The sequence below is a fragment of the Aedes aegypti genome, chromosome 3 (assembly GCF_002204515.2).
Source record: "Aedes aegypti strain LVP_AGWG chromosome 3, AaegL5.0 Primary Assembly, whole genome shotgun sequence".
Classification (NCBI taxonomy): domain Eukaryota; kingdom Metazoa; phylum Arthropoda; class Insecta; order Diptera; family Culicidae; genus Aedes; species Aedes aegypti.
Genome location: NC_035109.1, coordinates 327,507,365 through 327,526,859, shown reverse-complemented (window position 1 = coordinate 327,526,859; position 19,495 = coordinate 327,507,365).

The following is a 19,495-nucleotide window of genomic DNA, read 5'->3' as shown; positions in this document are numbered from 1 at the left end:
GCGGAAATCGCACACACTATATCACAATGTTTTCAATGCTCAAAAACACTTAACACACGAAGAATAAAAAGTTTTCCAAAAAGAGCTCGGAAAAAACCTTACATTATTATTGTTTATTTGAGACCTAGGCAGTGCTTAAAATAATCAATAGCTCCAAAACCATCTCAAATAAGATAATCATTCCTATTTCCTAACTTTTCACCAATGTGATGGAACAACTTTTGAAAATATTATCATGAAAACCCCATATTCACATTAATCAGTTTTTATCTACGTTTTCCTACCAATTTGGATACATTTTGAGATAAGTCATTTTTGGTGATATTCAGTTACTTAGCAAATAGATTCCTTAACTTTACATTGCAGGTTAACTTCACGGAACAACCCAAAACTATATTGAAATATATTACGGCATAAATCGAATGAGTTTAGTAACTTTGAAAAGTTAGAATAGATAATTCCTTAACACCCCACTTATTTTCAAAACGAGACTTTTTTCATAAAAGTTCCTAAAAATCGAACCCCATATATTATATTAAGAAGTTTTTGTCTTTACTATGATCTCAAACAAATTTACTAATCTTCTACGTTACTCGCGATTTTTTCTCAAATATATTTCATGGTTTTGTAGATAAATATATTACGCCCATAAAATTCGAGCAAAAATTTTTTGAAAGGTTTTCAATATCTAGAAACCACAATACTTAATATAAATAGACGGCTCCTATTACATAATGCAGCTTGTAGGGAAACAGATAAGCAAAATAAAATAAATGAATTAATACATATGAATTAAACAGATAATATCATGTAGAAGGGGATCAAATAAACAAAATAAACTAAATGAGCCAAAACAGATCATTTGTTTCAGTGCATCACAAATCTCAACTGCAGATGTATGTATAACGGTTCTTCGTTCTTTCCATAAACCGTGTCCGTACGATGGTAGGCACCTCCCGGAATGGATTGAGTGTGTATTCGAGATTGTTCGGCACTAGCAGCTTAACACGAGCTCATTGATCGGCTGGCGAGATACACATATGTATCAAGGGATACGGGTGTGTAAGTGTGGGAATGCATGGAGTTAGCGAAGCTTGGAGAGGTAGATGGATGATGAAATAGAGACAGGTCAGGCAGTTTTTGGAGATACGTTAACGTGAAAGCACGTAATTAGCTCTCGTCTCCGTTGCGCATGAATAGTGGTTTGGCCGAAAAATCGAAACTCACCAAGGATGAACGGCGGATTCGACAATGGCGCAAACCGCGCTCCCAAAAAGTGAGTATAGTGCTAAAAAGTGTTCAAACGACTGAGTTTCGGTGATGTAAAACATGTAGCTTTGGCTTTTTTCGCAAAAAAAAAAAAAATGGCGACTGCAATATGAAATACAATATGAAAAAAATGGCGTCTGAAATATAGAATATAAGCTCATTAATTGGTGACTGTTAATCATGGAATGTGATAAGAAATGGAGCTTTAGTGTAAAAGGGAGAAGAGCCAGATGAGAGTTTGAGCGGCACCTGTTGCTGTGTTAGCTACATTTTTTTCTTAACCGCTGCTGTGATAGTGATAACTACGAAGAAATACCAAAAGACGCTCGTGCGCGTCCACATAATTGCCACTTCAGTGAAAAAAAAATCAGAAGCCCTGGGTAGGCACAAACACAACTCGACAGTTCTAGTAGACGCTTGTGTATGCTTGATGGATAATGGACGCTCGTGTGCGTCGAATTTAATTACCTTGTGCGAAGACGAATTCAGTGCCTCTGAGAGGGCTTTCAGGAAATTCAAAAAGACACTTGTGTGTGTACCATGTATCTGTTATTTTTTGTTCTTGCTCCCCTGGGAGGGACATTTTGCCTTATTAAACGCTCGTGTGCGTTGAATTTAATTTACCTTCTGAGAAGGCGGATTCAGTGCCTCTGTGAGGGCTTTGAAGAAATCCATGTAGGGCTTTGAAAAAACCCATGTAAACGCTTGTGTGCGTCGAATTTAATTACCTTGTGCGAAGACGAATTCAGTGCCTCTGAGAGGGCTTTCAGGAAATTCAAAAAGACACTTGTGTGTACCATGTATCTGTTATTTTTTGTTCTTGCTCCCCTGGGAGGGACGTTTTGCCTTATTAAACGCTCGTGTGCGTTAAGTTTAATTTACCTTCTGTAGTTTGTTTGTTCCTGTTCCCCTGGGAGGGACGTGTTATCTTACACAACGCTTGTGTGCGTTGAATTTCTTTTCTTTCTGTGAAGGCTGTTTCAGTGCCTCTGAGAGGGCTTTCAGGAAATTCAAATAGACACTTGTGTGTGTGCCATATATTTTTATTCTTGCTCTCCTGAGAGGGTCGTCTAGCCTTATTAGACGCATGTTTGCGTTGAATTTAATTACCTTCTACGAAGGCGGATTCAGTGTCTATGTGAAGACTTTTAGAAAGTCTACAATAAAAATAGATACGTGTTTGTTCCATACCTTATTGGACGCTTGTATGTGTTGAATTTATTTTCGTTTTGCGAAGGCTGATTCAGTGTCTCTGTGAAGGCTAAGAAGAAATCCACAGTATGAAAAGACACTTGTATGTGTGTTCGATATATCAGTTTTAATTTTCTGTTCTGGCCCTTTATCTTATTAGACGCTTGTGTGCGTTGAATTTAATTACCTTCTGCGAAGGCGGATTCAGTATCTATGTGAAGGCTTTGAGAAAGTCTTAAATACAAATAGACACCTGTGTGTTTCATACCTTATTAGACGCTCGTATGTGTTGAATTTATTTTCGTTTTGTGAAGGCTCAGTGTCTCTGCGATTGCTGTGAAGAAATCCACAATACGAATAGACACTTGTATGTGTGTTCAATATATCAGTTTTAATTTTATGTTCTGACCTTTTTTCGTATTTATGGGGATAGAAAATTTTAGAACATGTGTTGCCATGCCATTATGTTAAAGTTATGTTTTCAATACGTAAACCCGCAAATAATGTTGGTAGACAGAAAAATTTTATAAATGAATTTATAAGACAGCATATATGAACTTTCAAATCACAACATCCATAAATAAATAAAAGATACGTTAACATTTGCACGGCAAGTAACGATATTCCACGATACCATTTTTCTAGGAAACCCATTCGATCTACAAAAAAGAGTTGGAAAAGGCTCTGGAAGCACAAATAAAGCGAAGTTCTGACCTATCCGCAAAGTTGAAAGAAGTTCGTGCTGACAACAAGCATCTTCGCGAATCAAAGTCTCGTTTGGACGTAGATGTTAATGATATGCCCGGACACTCAACTATGCGCGATGATTTTACAAGAAACCACAGCAACTTGCTGCTAACATCATCTATGAACACGCTTTCGGTTGCTTCGCTAAACATCGCGGAATGCAAACCAGCAGAGAACGAGGAAGATATCGATAGGAAGTCTTTTGAGACTTGGAAGGAACTTCTTGAGGCCTCCATGGACCTTATTGGAGTAACCGACGAAGTTACTAAAATGAACGTGTTTAAGGTAAAAGCAGGTCCCAAATTGCTGGAGGTCCTAGATGGGACCCCTTTGCAAACCGTCCCAGAAGTATCTTCTGCACCATATTCGAACGCGATGAAGCGACTGAAGGATTTTTTCGGCTCACGCGAGTATAACCTCATGCAACGTCAGAAATTGCGAGCGATGTTGCAGTTTTCCAACGAATCCGACACAAGATACGTGAAAAGAGTAATCGCTGCGGCAAAATTGTGCGACTTCGACGGCGATAAACTGTCGGAGAGTGTAGCCGAGGTTATTCAGCTGCATGCCCTCAACATAAAAGTGCGCGAAGCTGGTCGTAAGTTATTGCGAAAGGGAGGTTCATTGCCAGAACTAGTTGATAAAATTCTCGGTTACGAGTTGGACAAAAAGAATGAGGAGATTTTTGCAAAAACCCACCCACCCGCAGTGGAGGCAATGGTAGCAGCTGTAACACATGGGCAGCAAGGGACAAGTTACCAGCGTCTGAACTATCAAGGTGGGTCCTTTAGAGGGCTTCGAGGCAAGAACAGCGGATTTCCAGGACGTCCAGGGGTCTGGCAGAACTTCCGAGGTAACAACAGTTACCGTAACCGAAACGATGCAAGAACCGGCGCTGAGCGTGGTGTTGAAGGCGTCCCATGTTGGCGGTGTACCAGCCGTTTTCATACACCAAACAACTGTCATGCTATTCAGAAGGTGTGCCGAAACTGCCAGATCGTGGGGCATATCGAACGGGCCTGCCGTACAATGCCAGTTCCGAAAGCACCGAAACGCCGAACCAGCGACGATGGAGAGAGCTCAAAGCCGAAGAAGATAGCCATCGTGTCAAAGGAAGAAAGCGAGAGCCAGGAAACCGATACTGTAAGTGATTATTCAACCTAAACTAATCGACATGCTGGACAGTTAGTTGCCGTCCGCCAGTTATCTTCTTTTTATGTTAATTTTACCTGTTATAAATGAATTCGAATAAAGGCAGGAATAGGTTGCTTATATGTTCAATCATTTTATTACCTCGAATTGATATTATTGATATTAGGAGAAAAGTTTTGCTTTGCCAAGCGTTTATGAGGGTTTAACTAGTTGACTAACATACATTAATGGTTATTTTCAGAGCGTTGAGCAAGAGGCCATGTTCGTCAACAGATGTTATGATTGGGACAAGCAAGAAGGAACAATTGTCGCTCGTATTGCTAACGTGTCGGTGAAATTCCTAATTGACTCCGGCGCTGAAGTCAATACGATTGATGAGATAATTTTCACGAGACTGATGAGCAACGAGCATTCCAAAGCACAACTATTTTGTGTTCAAAGTGGGTCCGAGAGACCCCTACGAGCATATGCTAGCCCGGGTGAGATTACTGTTGTGGCAACGTTTGTGACCGAGCTGTTCGTTTCCGAAGATCGACCTCGTTTTTTCGAGAAATTTTACGTTATAAGTAACGCCAAATCTTTATTGGGCAAAGAAACAGCACTCCGTTACAGCGTCCTTCACGTTGGGCTAAGCGTACCTATTCGGAACACAGTATCTATTAATAGTGCCTTCGACGATTTTCCTGGTGAGATTCTGGTAATTGACACTCCCGATGAGTTCCCGAAGTTTAACCTTGCTCCTGTGGTGTTGATGTATGATAAGAGTAAACCACCATCTCGTAACATCTTCACGAACATTCCCTTGCCATTCCGTGGGGAAGCACAACGAAGACTGGGCGATCTCTTAAGTTCTGGGATAATAGAACGTGTGACGGATTCCATGGATAGGTCTTTCTGCTCCTCGTTGTTAGTCGTGCCTAAAGGCAAGGACGATATCCGGCTGGTGGTAGACCTTAGAGGGCCGAATAAGTGCATAATACGTACTCCTTTCAGAATGCCTACGCTGGAAGAAATACTTTCCGAACTTCATGGTGCCAAGTGGTTTTCCACTATTGATTTAACCAGCGCTTTCTTTCACGTAGAGATAGCTGAAGAATCGCGTCATTTGACCAATTTTTTTGCGGGTGACGCTACGTACCGTTTCAAACGATTGCCCTTTGGGCTTTGCAATGCTCCTGATATCTTCCAGGAAGCATTGCAGACAAAAGTTCTTGCTGGATGCCGCGGTCAAAAATGCTATCTGGACGATATAATAGTTCACGGAGCGACAAAGGCAGAGCACGATGAAAACTTGAACGCTGTGCTTCGTCGACTTCATGAACACAATGTGCGAATCAACATGGACAAATGCGTAATTGGGCAAAATAAAGTTAAGTTCGTTGGATTTTCAATGTCCGATGAAGGCCTGCGCGTGGAGGATCAAAAATTAAGAGCAGTTCGGGAATTCCGTAGGCCAGAGACTGTGCATGAAGTTAAGAGTTTTCTTGGCTTCATGAATTTTTCGGAGCGGTTTATTTATATGCGAGCAGATAAAACCAAACATTTGAGAGATCTAGCCAAATCTGATTCGTTTTATTGGTCCTCGGAAGAAGAAGACGAATTCATGTTCCTGAAGCACGAAGCACTGAAGTCGATTTCACGGCTCGGATATTTTCATCCCAAGGACGCGACAGAACTTTATGTGGACGCTTCACCTGTAGGTTTAGGCGCAGTTTTGGTCCAGTTCGACTCGAATGAAACGCCCCGAATCATTTCATGTGCTTCCAAAGCACTTACACAGGCAGAAAGGAAGTATCCTCAAACCCAGAGGGAGGCGTTGGCGATCGTATGGGGGGTGGAACGGTTTTCGTTTTATCTGACTGGAAAATCGTTTGCCATACGAACGGACTCCGAAGCAAACGAGTTCATTTTTGGCGAAGGACATCGAACAAGTAAACGAGCAGTGACTAGGGCGGAGTCATGGGCACTACGGCTTCAAGCTTTTAACTTTGTTGTAAAGCGTATACCTGGTCACTTGAATGTAGCAGATGCCCTGTCTCGTCTAATCGCTCAATCCCGCCAAGATGAACCGTTTGATGAAGATAATGACAAGCATCTTCTCTACGCCATAGAAGGCGGTATGATGAGCGTCACGTGGAAAGATATAGAGGAAGCTTCAGAAAACGATTCAGAGCTTCTTGCGGTGAAATTGTCCATTGGAACCCGATGCTGGCCAGAAAATCTCCGAAGATTCGAGGCCGAATCAAAATCATTGCGTTCGCTAGGATCAATGATTTTCAAAGACGACAAGGTTGTACCGCCAACTGAATTACGAACGGAAATAATGCGTACAGCTCATCAAGGTCACATAGGATGCGCGGCTATGAAACGTATAATGCGGGAGTACTTTTGGTGGCCAAATATGAGTAAGGACGTAGAGTTATTCGTCAAGGGGTGCACAACCTGTCTAGTTATCTCTAGAAAGAATCCGCCTACTCCGTTAACGAGCCGCACTTTACCAGATGGACCTTGGCAAGTGCTCCAGATCGATTTTTTGTCAGTACCAGGATGCGGGTCCGGCGAATTGTTAGTTTTAGTCGATACCTATTCAAGGTACATCGCTGTAACAGAAATGAAAGCCACTGATGCAAAGAGCACCAACATGGCTCTAAATCGCATCTTCTTCACTTGGGGTTTGCCACTGACCATGCAGAGTGACAATGGCCCTCCTTTTCAGAGCAGTGAGTTTATTAAAACGTGGGAAGAAAAGGGTGTGAAAATCAAAAAATCGATTCCTCTGCACCCACAGTCCAACGGCGCTGTCGAGCGGCAAAACCAGGGCATCATCAAAGCCTTGGCAGGTGCCAAACAAGATGGTTGCAACTGGAAGGATGCTTTACAATCATACGTACACATCCATAATACTATCAAGCCGCATGCTCGCCTTGGCGTAACACCCTTCGAGTTACTAGTTGGGTGGAGATACCGTGGCTTCTTTCCTACTTTGTGGGAGTCTAAGCTGCACAAGGCATTAGATAGATCAGACGTGAGAGATCAGGATGCAGTATCAAAGCTAGTAAGTAAGCAATACGCTGACAACCGTCGAGGGGCCAAAGACTCTGACATAGTGGTCGGAGATAAGGTAGTACTTCTAACCCCAAAGAAGAATAAGACGGACCCATCCTTCTCTACCGAGCAATATACCGTGCTGACACGCCAAGGAGCAAAGATAGTCATTCAAAGCGAGCAAGGAGTACAGTATGCGCGGAATGTTGCAGATGTTAAACGGGCTCCAAAATTGAGCTTTTCGAAAGAGAACGATTCAAAATCAGGTACACAGGATCCACGCGAAGAAAAGTCTGTACAGTCAACTAATCAGACAACAGATGATTCCGAAGAAAGGCCGAGAAGGACAATTAGGAAACCAGAGAGACTTAAGAATATGTTTTTGTACCACATTTATCAGTAGAGTAGGAGAGGGGGTGAATGTAGGGAAACAGATAAGCAAAATAAAATAAATGAATTAATACATATGAATTAAACAGATAATATCATGTAGAAGGGGATCAAATAAACAAAATAAACTAAATGAGCCAAAACAGATCATTTGTTTCAGTGCATCACAAATCTCAACTGCAGATGTATGTATAACGGTTCTTCGTTCTTTCCATAAACCGTGTCCGTACGATGGTAGGCACCTCCCGGAATGGATTGAGTGTGTATTCGAGATTGTTCGGCACTAGCAGCTTAACACGAGCTCATTGATCGGCTGGCGAGATACACATATGTATCAAGGGATACGGGTGTGTAAGTGTGGGAATGCATGGAGTTAGCGAAGCTTGGAGAGGTAGATGGATGATGAAATAGAGACAGGTCAGGCAGTTTTTGGAGATACGTTAACGTGAAAGCACGTAATTAGCTCTCGTCTCCGTTGCGCATGAATAGTGGTTTGGCCGAAAAATCGAAACTCACCAAGGATGAACGGCGGATTCGACACAGCTCACAATCCTCCAAAAAAATCGAGCATTTCAGATGACTTTTCTATCGACTTTCAACATTTCTGTGATTTGTCGAACTTGATTGAGAAGTTCAATCCTTCAACACCCCACGTTGTCCCATTTTACGGTAGATCATCTGCTACTACGATGAGCTTCTTCAGGGACAGTATCGTATTTGAAATACTGTCCCGTCTTTTCAATGAAGATTCTCGACTAGTAATCCTTTATAAGAGAGATTCGTGGAAACTGACATTTATGTCAAAGTGTGAACGAACAATGAATTTTAAAGGAAATTAGTACCGTCGGACGGGGCTATTTTTGATTCCAGGGGCTACTTTGGACACTCACCTTTTGTATTTATTAGCAGCGTAAATATTAATCTGAGCTATTTTGTGTCTTCAGTACTTTTATTAACCAATATATTCTCTACCACTAAGCATGATTTTTTCTTGGAACAACATCAACAATAACAGGATAAACAAGAAAACATTTCAAAAAAGCCCGAATAAATATTCATAAGGTATAAAACATTGGCTATACTAACATTGTTTGAATTTTACCCATGTCTTGGAAACTTATTGGAAGCATCAAAAAACTATCAAATCGTCATGTTTTATGAAAATCTTGTGATTTGTTTTGCTTAAAATTGTTGTTTTATTAAAATAATTGATCAAAGGTCTTATTTTTGCGACTTTAATTTTATTAGAATGTTTTGGTTTGTGTATTTTACAACTTAAAAAAAAAATTAAAATAAATGTTTGTAAAAGTGAACAGACATAAGACGCATATATTTCAATACGTACCAATGCCAAATTCACAACATAATCTCTAAAAAACAATTTTTCGTCATAATTTACATGAATTTGTAGTACAGAACAGTTGCATCCTTCAAATGCCTAAATTAAACTACTCTTAAGCCAGCTCTAAACTGCTAAGAAGCTAAAAGCATATTACAAAAACAAACTTACTTCTTTACGATCATGCTAAACTTTACTTCATAGATTGCGTTTTTAATGAAAATTACTTACTGGTATTAAATTAGTTACCGGTATTAATGTGATCCTTCAACATATCGTTCATATAACAGTAAGAATAGAAAAAAAAGAGTTTTTGTACATAACTCATTTATCATCGAAGTACCTAGTAGTTACGTCGTTCGTTTATGTCAACTTGAAAAAAGAGCATACGTAACTGATAGTTCATTTAAGAGGAAGTTGAAAATTTAAGTTTCATACTGCAAACTGAGAATAGTACATGGCATGTTTCGTTGAAATTTGTTATATATGTAATTGATTCTAGCTTTGCAATTTTATACATTAAGTTCATCAATGAAAAACGTTCCATAACGTCACAGTGGACGACAATTTATTGAATCAGTTTGAAAGTTATTAAAAAAATCATTTCATTAGCAAATTGTGAAAATGTCCATAGTAGCCCCTTTTTTGTCTTGAAGGACACGCTTTTTTCGCTATTTAAGCATTTTTGTTATTTCTTGATGGATTTGCCTCATATTTTGCACAAAAAAAAAACCTACTATTCGAGGAAGTGTGATTTTATTTTAATTAAAATATGTTTTTGGGTGATTCTGTAATAATAACTAAATTAAACTTATGTTTAATTTTATTTGTTGTATACATAGATTGAAAACCACAAAATTTGGTTCAAAATCAAGTGGAAAGATCTAGAATCGGATGAGTACCGTAAAACGGGGTAACATTGATCGGAATGATCCTCATCATAAAAAGTGCGAATCAATATTTTTCGATGGTATGTTTTCTATACATGAACTGTTCTTCTCCTTCTCACATTCTTAAGCTTATGTTTCGATACTTCTGAGTGTACAAAGTTTATTGAAAAACTAAGTTTAAATCTAGGGGTGGGGCATAAACTTAAACACCAAAAGATTGTTGATATATGTATATCGTGGGTAGTTGTTTTTTCGCGAGAAGAGCTATGACAGTTGTGCTTGTTATATTGAAGTGCCTATATTGACAATGAAATTTTCATGTTTGGATCGTCAAAGTTTGATAGTTGAAAAACTTTGATCAAACATAAACAAAAGTGCTTGCGAGTATGTCAAATATAATATTACTGAAACAAGAACTGGGTACTGACAAAACCTGAACATTAATTTAAGTCAATATATTGAGGCATTTCAACAGAACCTTTAGCAGGATTTTCTTAAAATAATACAGATTTGTCACTTGTGCAGACGTTTTAGCCAATTTAGTCAGCTGTACATTTTTAAAAGCCATTTTTAAGATATTATTTCCAAAGTATGTATTGCTTAATTCTTAAAACGGTTTTTTAATTATCCTTTGCAGATTTTGCCATAGAATTTTCACAGCAGGATTGCGAATACGTCGATATGTTGTTGTTCTCACGTTTTTATCAAGGATCTAGAGTCCAATATCATTGTGTATAATAACAGATCGTCTATAATCGAGGAATTAAGTTCGGTCCCAGGGCCTCGGTGTGATAGGTATACGTTCTAATCACTTCACCAAATCCAAGTCCAATTTAAACTATTGCCAAAAATTCAACAACCTTGTAATACCTTATTCACTTATGCCTCAATTGGGTATAATCACTGCTTTCTTTTTTTGTGTTCGGGAGCTGTATCATAGCTACAACCCCTACATTGAAGGTTAGCGTTGACGACACAAATCTGGTGTCGCTCGCCAAGAGGCCTAACGGATTCGGGTGTGCGTTGCTATCTCCTAACATAATAAACGGTTATTCCGATCCTCCCACTGACTGTTGAATAGTCGTAAGTCGCGGCGGCGGCGACGGTAACATCATCATAAGTATCCGAAAAGAGACAGCACGTGTTATGTATTCAGCGCGCAATTCACGGTCATAGTGATAAAATTTAACTACTTAGTTATTCATCTCTACGCAAAAAAAAAGTCGGCGTACATTTCACTATTCAGAGAGACAGGATAAACGAAAAAAGGTCCACGCCTGTGTCCTCCAAACAGGTTTCGAAATTGTTCAGAACGTCGAAATTTGCAGTAGGTGGTTAAACGTTTAATTGGCCAATAACGGAGGTGATCACCGGATTTGGAAGATAAGTCCGCGGGCCTTGGAGACAACGTCGAACATTGTCTGCAATAATTGATGATTCATGCAATGGAGGCTTACCTTCCGTTATTGGGCGTAATCCAGTCCAGATAGTTCTACTCAGGACTTGAAACTAACATATGATTATTCTAAATTGCTTTTTATACAAGTAATTTAAAGTATTATGTGTAGGAAAAGTTGTATCGGCAAAGTTGCCTCTATATCACGGAGAAACAGACGTAACACTAACAACAATTTATTTTAAAATCCATCGTCCATTTTACCAAATTCCCAAACGTCAAACACGAAGGAAAACCAAGCGCGTGCCGCTGGTTGTATGATATGAAACCTAGGAAAATTGAAATTATTTTTTAAAACCGATGGACGATGGGAGTTTTGCCACTGCTACGTCTGTTTGTCTGTGTCTATATCTTTCAAATACCCCTATGTCCATGTGTCGTCCTAGGTCGGACAGGAAAAGAAGCAGACGGTATTCAACTGATTGAAATTGACTCTACTCACAAGCCGCAGTCCGGCTGGAATGGCGCAAGATCGAGAACGGGAAGGCGCTACGGCGAGAAGGTCGTAAGAGAACTGATTTGGATTCGCAAGAGTGCATATGGTCCCTTATTGTTGTGAACTTTGATACTTTTACCACAGCGAATAGACGTTGAATTCGAAAAACCTTAGCATAGTTCACTGTGAACCAATAATTGACCATCAAAGAATATGCTCTGCTTTGAAGCCAATAGAGTGACTGTAGCGCATGCATAGTTCGACGAGGATGGCACACAGATACGCCTAATTTCCGTTTGCTTTCGTGACCATGATTTGCATAATGATTACGTCCATTTATCTGTGGTTCGATGAACAGAGGGTCCTGGAAATATTATTAGTTTAGTTTTCATTTTATATGATCACTTTTAACAAGCCTTTTACCAAATTTCCATAGGCCGAACGTACCACCCTCAGCCTAACGTCTGTTTGTCCATGATGTAGCTTCTGCAATGAAGGTAGTAGAATTCTTTCTTCCAGTAACATTATGATACTACAATTGTTCGCTTTAAACGAGCAGAACAGTAGTAAGAAATGATTTTTCACTTTGCATGCAAATTCAGGTACTATCGAATTCAATTATATAATAATGACAAAAGGCTGCAATTGAACTCATTTTGAAGTATGTCTTGGTAAATGGGACTTGAGTATCCATAAGAATGTTCATTATGAGTTGACATATATTTTCGAAACTCAACTATCTGGAAATTTTGAGTTTTGGTGCTTTAAAGGATGACTTATAATAATCTGATAGTTAGGGCTCCCACATAGATGTGTCGATTACTTCGACGAAGAGAAAAAAAGGCCTTTTATGCGAGGAAACTTATCAATCTGACAATTTTATATATCCATCTTGTTTTACGATTTTGATGTAATTTGTATGAAAAAACGAGTAAGGGAGACTTACGGCTTCGGCACCATTCGACTATTATCGGCAACCAAATTTCAAACGCCAAATACACAGTATTTTCTATAAAAACACATCAATGAAAGTATCCAAATGATTTTTTGTTCTGCCCGCTTCCGGGTGACGAGATTTCCGCGACTAAACAAACAATATCGCCAGAGATGTCATCAATTCAAGTGAACACAAACACAACAAGAAAGTTGCCGAAGAGAATGAGGCTGCCGACAATAGTCACACTGACAAGAGATGTTTGCAGCGTTGCAAAAACGATCCCCAAAGCATTTCGACAAGTCTGTCGGTGTGAATCGATAAAGGATTGAGCAACGGATAAACGTAAACAGACATATACGGAATTTGTCTGCTGGTGTCCGAAATTTTTTTAAAAGAAATGCGGCATCGGCTTAGGCTGCCTAGAATACGTAAGTTTCCCTATTACGTGAACTTTTATGCGACTTCTGGTTGTCTGGGTACCGTTTTGTCTCAAATTCCGAACAGACTCATATTCCGAACACTCGGTTTTTGTATGGTGATTCGGTTGAAATGTTTCGCTGAAATATGTCACCAAATAACAAGGAAATGGTAGTCAATGGCAATTCAATTTTATCGTCTCCAATATAATTTGTACCACGGGAGTAGTGGTGGTTCTCTAGTTTGAGACCACTTGAACAAGCTCAGATGAATTTATTTGAAAATTTATTCATTTCAATACGATTTATTCGTGCTGTTCGGAATTTGAAACAAGGTGTTCGGAATATGAGACAGAATAAACACAGTGTTCGGCATTTGAATCAAAATGTTGTTCCATACTTTTACGTTAAAACAATACTATAATTTATTAAATCAACATTATTATTGGTACACCCAACAGCTAACAGTTAGACTTTGCGATGAAATTAAAATGTATACAAATATCAGCCAATTTATGCCAATCAGATGCATTTGAAGTCGCTGTTGGCCTTAAGTGTTCGGAATATGAGTCAAAACGGTACTTGGAAAGCAGCAATAAGTATGAACTTTATTTTTTGCAACGTTTTATGCAAGTTGACTGAGATCAATACTGTTGGACCGGCTGGACCAGCCCCAGGAAAGTTGAGAATGACATTTAACAGCTTAATAACAATGAAGTAGCTTCAGGACGGAGTTTTGCTCATTTCGCATAAAATCGTTTCGCAAAAAGTTGTTCCATACAAAAAAAAAAATAAAAGAAAAAATTTCATAGAGGGCATATAGGGTAAGTGTTCCCTTAGTTGTGAGTGTTCTTATAGTTGCGGTAGTGCCGTTTTCACTGATTTTATTACATTAGCCACAGAACAGATACTGCCAATCGACGTATTGGCTTGTTGATACATGGAATACTTGAAAAGAGCGTTCAAATTGCTTTTAAACTGATGAAATATCACTTAAATTGCTAAAACTTTTCTTACTTGTACCAATAGTTGCGGTAAAGTGTTCCTATAGTGGAGGATCCCATAAGAAAACAACCGATACCGCAACTATAGGAACACAAATTAAAAATATACTGCAACTAAAGGAACAGTGTACCAATAGTGGAGGTATTATTTTTCACTGACATTCCGTGGATTACTGCGATGAAATTATTTTTCTCATTAAGTTAATGGTCGTTACTTCCCGTTACAACATTAACATGTACATCAATTACGCTTCTTGAATTTAGGCAGTTAAATGAAGTTCAATCGTGCTTAGTACCTCCACTATTAGTACATCTACCCTACGTCTCATTATTATAAATGTCCATTTTGTGATACATCACGCTAAAAACTATCTTACACTTTCTTTCAACATTCGTACTAAGTGACCAATCTACTGAAGTCTGCCTTAAGGGGGCAGGATCCGTCATTGATTTCGGAATTTTCAAAAGCAGTTTTTTCGTTCAAAATCAAGAAAAATTACAGGAAAATTTGTTCACTGTATTCTATTCTCCAACCGAAACACAGTGAACACATTTTCATCGAATAATTTTTAGTTGTGAACAGCAAAAATTCTTTTAAAGTTTCGATGATTACGATGATTACAATGACAGAGCGTTGATCGTTAATGTTTACTTACTTGATGGGCTACAATCCGCTACGTTGAATCTACGCCGAATGGATAATTCTTCTCCACTCGGCTCGGTCCTGAGCCAATCGCTTCCAGTCGCCCTGAACTAGGGCTGTGCACAATGACAATTTATCGGTATCGGCGATATTCCAATGCTTCAATATCGGTATCGGCAATATATCGGATTTGACATTATCGGTATCGAACCGATATCCGATATTTTTAAATGATGGGATTTTTAAACAATATCGACTATTTCGGGCTCATTTGACACCAACTGTTGCATTGTGGAATCAGCATTGTGTGAGTTTTGAAGTTATGGTATGTTATGTTCAGCGGAAATCTTAAATTCCGTTTGACTAGTTTAAACATAATCAACTAATGTTGTCCTGATTATCGGACAGACAATAGTTTTATCGATATCGGAAAATATCGTGTCGAGAGATATCGGATATCGTATTGATAAAATTAAGCCGATAATATCGATATTATCGATAATATCGATATTTGCACAGCCCTACCCTGAACGTTAAGTGCCCTTAAGTCCTCTTCAACTGCAAAAAGCCAACGTGTGCGTGGCCTACCACGAAGCCGACGGCCTCGTCCGGGTTCTCTACTGAATATTATTTTTGCTTGTCGTTCTTCCGGCATTCGTACCACGTGACCAGCCCAACGCAGCCTGCCGTGTTTTATGAGCTTGATAATATCCACTTCTTTATATACTTGGTACAACTCATGATTCATGCGACGCCGCCAGATGCCATTTTCTTGTTTACCGCCGAGTATTGTTCGCAGCACTTTACGCTCAAAAACTCCAAACGCTTTCCGATCGACCTCTTTTAACGTCCAGGATTCATGGCCGTTTTGAGCAACCGGAAGGATAAGTGTCCTATATAGCGCGAATTTTGTTTTCGTCTGCAGGCTACTGGACTTAAGCTGGTTGCGGAGCCCGTAAAAAGCCCTATTCGCAGCTGCAAGACGTCTTTTCACCTCGTTCCTTTCTCCATTTTTCGTGGTAGGTAAGAAATTCGAAAAAAAAAATAGTAGATACCACGGATTTTTTTAGTAAAATAATAGATTTCACATGAAAATCAGTATTTTTGTTGTTTACAGTTCAAATTCGGTGATACTGCGGATTTGTGTGAAGGCTGTCCGGTTTGCCTCGTTCAACGTCCATGCTTCGAGCCGTTATTGTCACATATCACAAGCGCTCCAAGGTAATATGATTCTTCAACAACTTCAAACAATACCTTAACATCAACACCACTAGACCTACCTCTATCTCTACATGCAACCATGTACTTCATTTAGATAGAATTAAGATCTGGCCTGTCCTCGCTGTCTCCTTCTCTGGAGGCACGAAGGCCTTCTCCACTGACATATGATAAGGTTTATATCGTCTGCAACGCCAAGGATGTGTGATCGCGTAATAATGCAGTTTTTCTGTAGACCAGATCTTTTAATCCTCGAGTTGAAAATGAACAGTCCAAAGTATGTCTGCTTGCTTCAATCCGTCTGACATCACAAATGAGGTTGACACTTAATCTTCAATACAAATAACTTGCTTTAGAAGCATCCAGCATTGCTCAGCTCATTTATTTTCACTGAACTGTACGCTGTCTAGAAATCAATTAACAAATGGAGAGCCTGTACTCCCGGAATTTATCTGAGATCATTAGCAAGGTAAACATCTGGTTCGTTGTCGAGCTGCCCTAATGAAACCTGGTTTTCGTCAACAGAAGACTCCTCGAGCGGTCTCAGTCTGTTAAACAAGATACGCGATAGTACTTTGTACGTCGAATTCAGCAAGATAATCCCTTTGTGATTGTGATTGGGACATGGGAAAAGGGAAGAAAAGGTTCGAAAAATACAATCTCCACTTAAGCGTCAGGTAGAAACGAGTTCCTACCGTGAAGATGCGTGTCCGAAACTCTCTAGATTAGTCCCGTAACCGGCCAGGAATTTTCAGGGCGAGTCCTTTCTTCAAACCTAAACCCGCTCTCGAAACCTCAGCTTGACCAATACCAAACCGAAAGAAATAACTACCTATCAAGAAAAATATGTACAAATCACAGGGTGGGTTACCAATTTGGATTTCCTCCCCAGAGCCTATACTAACCAACGAATCTAAAACCCGACATGAGTTGAACTTCCTCCTTTACTTAAACCATCAGCACTGTCAATGACTTCAAATTGAATACAAATAACGTTCATTGCCTATATTTATTCTACTAAAGGAAAACTGTATCCACTACTCAAATGATAATTTATAGAAATATGGTCTCAAAAGTTTTATTGGGCTGTTTTGGGTTCGTAGTTCACAATTGGGTGAATCTTACTTGTAGATTCTTCTTCCGGAAGCGATAGTGGTGTCCCTCGGAGTCCAACGGAGGGTGGTTAGTGCTCTTACTGATGAGAGGGCGTAATTCGGACCACCACGTGTCGAAGTCGTATGCGCATACGGTAAGTTGGTTGAATATGCTGCGTCGATAGCGTGCTGTGTCGTGCAGCTTGCATGCAACTTCTTGTATCGGCCCAACTTGCTATCGGCCATCTGTTGGATTGTGCATGAACTACACGATTGCTAGCCGGTCACACCACGTGGTGAAATTGATATGGCTGTGACGTCGCAAATTATGTTGGCAACATTATGTGCGGTTGCATGATATAGTAGCCTCAGCGGACCAAGCGTTGCACGGTCGATGTTAACGTTACAGTTCCTCTGTTTTGGACCAACGAATTTCCAGAATAGCTGCCACGTTTACGCCGACATTGCACAGTTCCCGCACCAGGAGCAGCACACGCGCAGGTTCATTCAAAGTTCTCACATTCTATGATCCGACTTTACAATTGTTGAATTTTATTCGTTGCCGGGTCTGTTGCCGTAAAATCAATCCATTTGTTTTACATTTGCCTTTCTTGGTTGGTGAAAAGTCTTCGATATGTCACTTAACCAGGGCTGCACTACCTACATCGTGCTAGAGGAGCTGCCTTCTCGGTGAAGACGCATCCGTTTTTTCTTCACATGATGCCCACGTTCATAGCAATCCACCTTTAACCCCTCTACCGGCAGCTTCATTTTTTACCGCTAAAAAAATTTCAAATCACGATAACTTTTTTGTTCTCGATATTATTGCACCATTTTTTTACAAGCTCTCAAAAAACTCTTCTAGTTTCAGAATATGTGTCGATATTGATAATTGGTGATCTGGATCCACAGATATTCCAAAATTCCTTGGGGGACCGACACGTAGCCATAACTCGCGTAAATATCTCAGGCTACAGATTTGTTATCGTATTCGGATAATCACTTCTCAGAAGGATAAAATTATGCGGGTATGTTGTAAAAAAAATGAAGCAATTTGGTGCTGCCGTCTTTGAGTAATGAGCATTAATGTTCCTGATATCACACTGGACAAATAAAAATCTTGAAAACTGTAGGAAACCTCATTTTGTAATTTTCGGATTTCTTCAAAAATACTCAACCGATTTGTATGATTTTTTTTCAGAGTAACTCCATATTACCTGGTATTGTATAGTATACGTTTGATTTTTTTTTTTGATAAGTTTACCAAAAACAAAAATGGCCACCAAAGACATTTTATGTGGAGAATGTTGGTCCCCCAAGGAACATCTGAATATCTTCAAAACTAGATCACCAATGATCAATATCGACTCATCGGAATCTCAAACTAGAAGAGTTCTGTGAGGCTTTGTGAAAAAATGGTGCAAAAATATCGAGAAACAAAAAAAGTTATCGCAATTTGAATATTTTTTGAGCGGTAAAAAATGAAGCTGCCGGTAGAGGGGTCAATAGGGTTTTAGATCTGTAGCTCTGGTTCTCAATAGTTTCAAGTTCTTTCGGACATGTTACTATGTTGACCCGTCATACGCTAGCGGTGTTTTTCAGTGATACAATTTATAATTACCGTTTTGATTCATATTACGGACAGCTTCGAATTCCGGACACCCTTCTTTGTATGGGAAACATTTCACACGAAATGTTTCATTTTTATCCGTTCAAAACTTCTCACTTTCGTGGCTCGTTTTTATAAGCTTTTTCCATAAAGAACTATGGAGTGTTGTTTGATCCTTCGACCTTGACGCCTGCTCCTGCGGGGGCGGATGATGAGGGCAGAATCAATCATGTTGCGTGCTGCTCGTGTAGCACGGTGGAATAGTGTCGCGGGTCGCGGAACGCGTTAGTAGTTTTTGATGCTTTGATCTTGTCGCTTGCTCTTAGCGAGTGACGAACATTTATTCGGCTTTCAATTCGTTTATCGAGTAATATCGCGAATTAGATTAGGCGCATTAATGCAAAATTATATACTAATCGTTTACCAAAACCAATCCTTTACCCAACGCTTTCCCATGTCCAAACTCCCAGTGTTTACTTGTGGAAGTGCAGAGGACTCCTCGGCTTCCATAAAGCAAGTAACACGCCAACATTTCCCTCCCAGACCAAATTGACCTGCATTCGGACGTTATAATAACGAGAGCAGTAATACTTACACATTGAGGATGCTACTGACCCCGAGTAGCGTCTGTTAGTTCCCTGTGCAAGTACAGCTGTTCG